Below are 6393 nucleotides of genomic sequence, written 5' to 3' on the forward strand. Positions count from 1 at the left end.
AATTAATACAGTGTTGAAAAATATTAATAGCTTTAAGGAAAGTATGCTTACAGATCCTATATAAATGCTTGATTTATAAAGGCACTGGATTACATGTTTTTGTTTGGTTTCACACAGATAGTCTTTGGTCCACAAAGTCATCTATTTGCTACTGTCTTTTGCAATATAGTAGTTAATCTTTTTTGCATAAAGAATCCTCATGCAAAACCTGTTGAAGTCTGTAGATTCCCCCAAATTGTAAACGGACAGTCACCCACTCAAATTATACATACAGGTTCAAGATCTTCACAGATCCTACTCCCATAGAATCTCAAGTGTTGAGTAATACTTTGATTGGCATGTTTTAAATCTCTGTGCTCAATTCATTACATTCCAGTATACCACAATTTAGGTGTGTAAACTACAGTTTTAAGCTATTTAACTTTGCTTCACTTAAGGAAAAGTGTGATTTTTTTAAAACTTATATGCACAAAAGCACTTTTAGCATTACTGTGAGCAAAATCAAAAAGATATTTTTACTTCTGACATTTAAAACTAATTGTGTTGGAATAAATGATGAATATTAAAACTAAGCTATAAGTGATTTCAAAAGAAAATATTTCAAATGGAAAAATAAATATCTAGATTTCTAAACACAAATCAAATGTTCATTTTAATCATAAATTAAATTCTAATTCAAAAAGTAGATGTCTATTAGAAAAGTAAAATGATATTTTTCATCTAATATACAATTAATGAAAAAGCTATATTAACAATACTAAAGTGAATTAAGAAGATAACTCTCCCAAAGGAATATACATCATTTCAGTCTAATTTTAGTATGCAATTCTCCTTATTAAATATCATGTATGAAACAGTCTTAGTTATCATCTTATCTCATTAGGTCTTGTCTAGAAAGGCAAATTTGAAAAAAAAGTGGTTAAGAAGATCTTATTTAATTCAAATTAGATTTGATATTTTAAAAGTTTATCTGTCTAATGCAATCTTCCATTAAACAATTCTTCAGCTCTAGTGTATATTTTGGTAAACTTCTAATAACTTTCTTATAATTAAAAATAGCATAGGATATCAGAGACCAACAGTAATTAAAAGTAATTAATTTAGTGAAATGTTTAGAAAATAAAAAGATCTATACATATTTTGTTAAGGACTTATCACCTAATCTGCTGTTTTTTAAGTAAAATGAAACAATGCTTATTATAAAAATACAGGCTAACTTCTTTGCCTGATTTTCTGCTTTTGTAAAATGCACTGCTTGAGAAACAAGTCTTCAAAAACAAGGCTTAAAAAAATCTACTACTCAGGGTGCCTTTGAGGATATTTAATTAAAATCTAATCCTGCATTCATTAAGGCTCACATAAATTAAGCTGTCATTCATAAGATTTATGGATTCTCATTTGCATATTGCATACAATTCATCAATTACTCAAGTATGAAAGGAGCACATTTCCCTTGGAGCTGCCTGCTACCCTGCCAACATTTGAAATGAGGGAAAGAGCAAGACTGTCAGGCATTCACACAAACTTTCTTCCAAATGTCTGCTCCTTGATTAATCTAATTTTCTAGATATTCCCTACAAGATATACCAACAGCCCTAGTGCAGATTTCTATTATTTCTCCTGTCTTCATCACCGAAATCTTCTAGTCTTTGAATACTTCATGTCTGAATGATTATTATTTATTTGCTAATGATATATCATTGATGATTTCTCTCTATTAAAGTGAGTTTGATATGTACAGAGATAAATTATGTTTATTGATTTTAATGTTAATTTTTGGCTATCAACAATCAGCTTATCTTTTGTACAAAAAAAAAGAAGGTAAAAATTAGGAAATACAAAGGCAGGAAAGTCCTGTTTTGGAATTGTGGTTAGCTCTCAGAGAACCTTAACATTTCAAAGGAACCTAAAACAAAGTCACATAAGTAAGTCATTTATTCTATTTTTAATTGAAAAATAGAGTTTATTCAATCTGATGCAGATATGTGTTATAATTCTAACCAAAGTAGTAACATAGATTAGTTTGTTTTCACTGTGCATAAAGCATACTGTGTTAATTCACTTGTCTTCTCTAGGGAGTAGATCTTAATTTCAGTGGCACAAGTTGGAAGTAACAGTTCTTCCAGACCACACTCTGGAAACCTTCCAAAAGGCATGTGATCAGGTGCAAAATTAATGCAAAACACTCCTCATGTCCAGGACTTTCACAATTAAAATATATGGATGTATCAACACTCTCAAAAATCACTGCTCTTAAAATGCTATTTCTTTTATGTCAATTAAAGAGAAAAATAGGAAAAAATGTTTTTCATAAAGCATTAATTTGCCTATGGAATACACATATTTTAATATAAAAAGAAGGCATTGTTTCAACAAATGTTTAGAAATCTTATTTGGAAAAACAAAGGAATTTTATTTTGTTATGTAATTTAGCAAAACTTTTATCTATTTGAAAACACAAATTTAGAACCCTAAACTAGAATTCCCCAAATTAAGACCTAAACATATTGGGTTCCTCGATTAAGTGTTAAATTATGAGATGAGATACATTTAAAATGATATTGTAAACAAAGACTAGAAGAAAATAAGTGATCCTAAAGATTATACCACATAATCATAAATATTTTCACTTTATAAAAACTATGCTTTAAGGGCCAGAAATTTAGCTCAGTGGTTCTGCCTCCTGCCTCCCAAGCACAACGTCCCAAGTTCGAACCCCTGTTACCAAAAAAAACCACAAAAAACAAAACCTATGCTTTAAGAAAGAAAAAAACTGTGTTCTGCAATAAAAATAATTACCACTAACTAACCCCCTTTTAATACATTTAACAAGGAGAAATAAATGATTTTGTAAATTTAATCAGAAATATGAAATCATTAGCATTCTCAATTTATAAAATGACTTCCAAAACTAAAAGCAAACAGATAAGCTCATACTTTTTATTCATTCAAGTTGAATGTTTCATCATAATTTTCAGAGACCTATGCCTGAGACACTACTGAGTGTATTGTCTGTCTTTTAACTCTTGCATTCTTCCCATTTCAGTTTTCTCAGCGTGAGCTGTCTACTTTGTTCTACCCAAGTAATGTGTAGTAGAAAGAGAATTGTCCTAGTCTATAATAATAAAGCTTATTTTATTTCTTCAATACAAACCACCTGTATGGGTTTTGTTCTGTTGTGGAGATTTTTTAAACAGTGTAAATTAAATATGATAATCAGCTATCTTATACAGTTTAATAGAAAACAAATGAAAACCATACTAAAAGTTCTTTCTTTATTGAGTTTGCCCATAAAATAATTCACCTCAAATTGATTAAAGAATCCCAAGTAAAATAACACAAAGTAACCTAAAAATGATGAGCAATAGGGAAGAGTGATTGCCCCTCATTACCTGGGACACTCCATTTAAATTGAAGATTTTGCATTAAAAATATGTACAGATTTTATGCAGTTGTTTCATGTTTCAGAATGTAAATGTCTTTAGAATATTTTGTTACAAAAATGAATGTACTTTATTGTTTTTTATATTCTTGCCTTGACTAATAACCAGGTTTCACCCTGCATTTTTGAACCAAATCTCACATTCTAGGCCACAAACAAAATAAGAAATTTTGAGAGATTACAAAGTCAAAAGAAATGGAAAAAATATAGATTACGTAGAATTTCATGACAAGCATACAATTCTGTGACGATTATGTCCACAGACATGTACAACTATAAGTAAATAAGAAGATGTTACTCCTGTTTAGGAAAAGTAAATATACTAAGAACAAAATAAAAAAATTTTTAAAAGAACAGAATCGACATGGCAATGACCTCAACTAGCAGTCAATGGTGGTTCATTGCTAGTATTCAGGATGGATATTCATAAAATGAAAATATCATAAAATCATTCTTATGCAAGCACATTGTTATTTATGTTACATACTTACTACTATTAAATGTTAGGGCTTGCAGAATCTACAAAAGACAATAACAAAGCACAAAGAAATACCCGTGTATGACAGAATGAAACTCGCTTAGAGCAGTTGACAATAAAATAGGTATGTGAACATTCAATTGTTAGTTTATTTATGTAACGTGATGAGGTTTTCTGTCTTTCCAGAGGAACAGAATATAATCACCATTACTCAACATATAGCAAAAATAATGATCTTCTCAAAAGTTTCTACAGTTACAGAAATGTATGCTACTAATTCTACCTTCACTTAAAAATCTTTTGATTTAGCAGTGTATCCTAACCAATAATATGGAATGAACAGTTTATTGCTGATCTTCTCAAAAATATTCTTGCCGCAATATGATTTATATATGTATATCACTTTTATAAAGGAACATATAACATTGAAGTCATTTCCTCAGAGTACAGTGAAGGTGAATTAGCATTACTAATCTTATAACTAGAAAATAAAGCAATCAGAAGAGCAGAAAAGTTCCAAGAGAGGGCAAAAGTCATTACCTGGAGCTACTAGTCTTTTGTATTCTGTACAAACCTGTTCTACAAGAAGAATCAAATATTTAAACTGCACATTTCTTTTTCCTAGGTTAAAAGCTAAGACTATAGAAGCAATAAAAATTGTACAAAACATATGTTTTTCATTACATGAAGGACAAGTCTACTAATTCTTAATACATTTGCAATAAGTGTAGGAGTCATGCTTGCAAAGTCAAAACATCTGTTCATTTAGAAAAGTGTTTACTTTTCTCAGGTTGGGTATTTAGCTCAGTGGTGCCACTGCTTGCTTTGTAAGCACAAGGTCCTGAGTTTGATCCCCAGTACCAAAAAGAAAAAAAAAGAAAGTGTTTACTTTTCTTGCACAGTCATCTAATTTAAATGTGTTCTTTACACACTGTATACATACTTACAAATATATATACACACATAAACATACTTCATTATTTTGTATTTACCAAAAAATAAATATCTAATAGCATTCAAAGCTCATTGGCAAACTAAATTTGTATATTTTAATTAGTCAGATTATAATAAACTGGTTCATATTTCTTTTTAAACAGAACACATTCCTTTTAATTCTCTATTACCTAATTAACTGTAGTTTATCTACTTTACAGAGGGATATGGTAAGGATTAACACTTCTGAAATAATCTGAAATGTCCAAAGAAGTTCTAATTGTATGAAAGAAATCTCTATTTATGTAATAATATTTTTCAGGAGCAGTCACGTATTGATGCAAAAAAGCCTGGATTTAAAATACAACAAAGCAAGGTTCTAATCTTGAATCTATCACTGGAGTGTACATGACTTTAGAGAAGACACTTAAATGCTCTTAACTTAATATCCTGATCTTTTTACAAAGGGTGATATAGAATATTCATCTCTAATCTCCACCACATTTGTAATGTTAACATTCAAATAATAGAGCAGACTCTGAAGCTAGAACTGCTTAGGAATAAAATGTTAGGAAATACTAGGAATAAATACTCAATCCAACTGGATGCCCTTTTTAAAGAAACTCAGTCCTGAATTCCCAAAGACTCCCTTTTTATAAGGAGAAAAAGTCTTATCTTACATTCCTTAGAAGTCACTGACAGAATCAAATGGCATAGTTAGTTTTACCCTTTACAGTTCCTAAAGTTCTGAAATCAGTTCAGTACTCTTTTTCCTTCAACATGCTGTCTTTCCAAACTGGTAACTCATAATTGACCTTGTAGTCCATTAAAAATCTACAAATAATTTTCACACCTAATATTGTTAAAAGTATCACTTTGAACTCTTTTAATGAGAGATCTTAGATTCACTTTTATGAAATTTATGTTGTCCATATTGGATCTATCCTCTCAGCCTGCCAAAATTTGGGAGATCTTGATTCCATCACTACCTTCAACTCCATCAAAGCTCAAAAGTATGGAAAAACACTTCTTTCTGTCCACCTTGAGTTTTCCAAGAATTTATCAGCTCTACTTCAAAGGTTTTATTCACTCTACCCATTCCTTCATTATCTCTTCTACTGTCCTACTTCAGCCTTTAGTTTAATTACCTCTCCTCTTTGCTTAAAAATCATCAGTTGCTTCTCTGTTCTCTAGAGTAAAGGTCAGTCTGCACGCCAAATCTTACCTACCTGCTTTTATAAATAGAGTTTTATTGGGAAACAGCCACAATGACTTCTTAATGTGTTATCTATTGCTTTCATTATACAATGGCAAAGTTGAATAGTTGCAACAGAGGCCAAATGGCTTCCAAAGCCTATATTTACTACCTAGCCCTTTCCAAAAATAGTTTGCAAACTACCTTCTACAGGATATTTTCAAATCCTTGAGCATGACACTAGAATCTTCTTTATGGTCTGAACCCAAATTCCCATTCTGGTATCATCTTTCTGCAATCCCTTCTTTTTTATCCTCATGATCTTTTCCTCCTAAGTGTACTTAC

The 6393-nt window shown here is 30.5% G+C and overlaps 1 protein-coding gene and 1 long non-coding RNA gene across 5 annotated transcripts in view; both read right to left on the reverse strand.

The window, feature by feature from the left end:
• Window positions 1–6393, reverse strand: part of Dach1 (dachshund family transcription factor 1) — a 388734-nt gene that overhangs the window by 262994 nt on the left and 119347 nt on the right. The gene's annotated exons all lie outside the window — the stretch shown is intronic.
• Window positions 1–6393, reverse strand: part of LOC147823490 (uncharacterized) — a 97909-nt gene that overhangs the window by 10545 nt on the left and 80971 nt on the right. The gene's annotated exons all lie outside the window — the stretch shown is intronic.

The sequence above is a fragment of the Heterocephalus glaber genome, unplaced genomic scaffold, assembly GCF_053883595.1.
Source record: "Heterocephalus glaber isolate CG9 unplaced genomic scaffold, H.glaber_assembly_v1.0 deba00001577, whole genome shotgun sequence".
NCBI lineage: Eukaryota > Metazoa > Chordata > Mammalia > Rodentia > Bathyergidae > Heterocephalus > Heterocephalus glaber.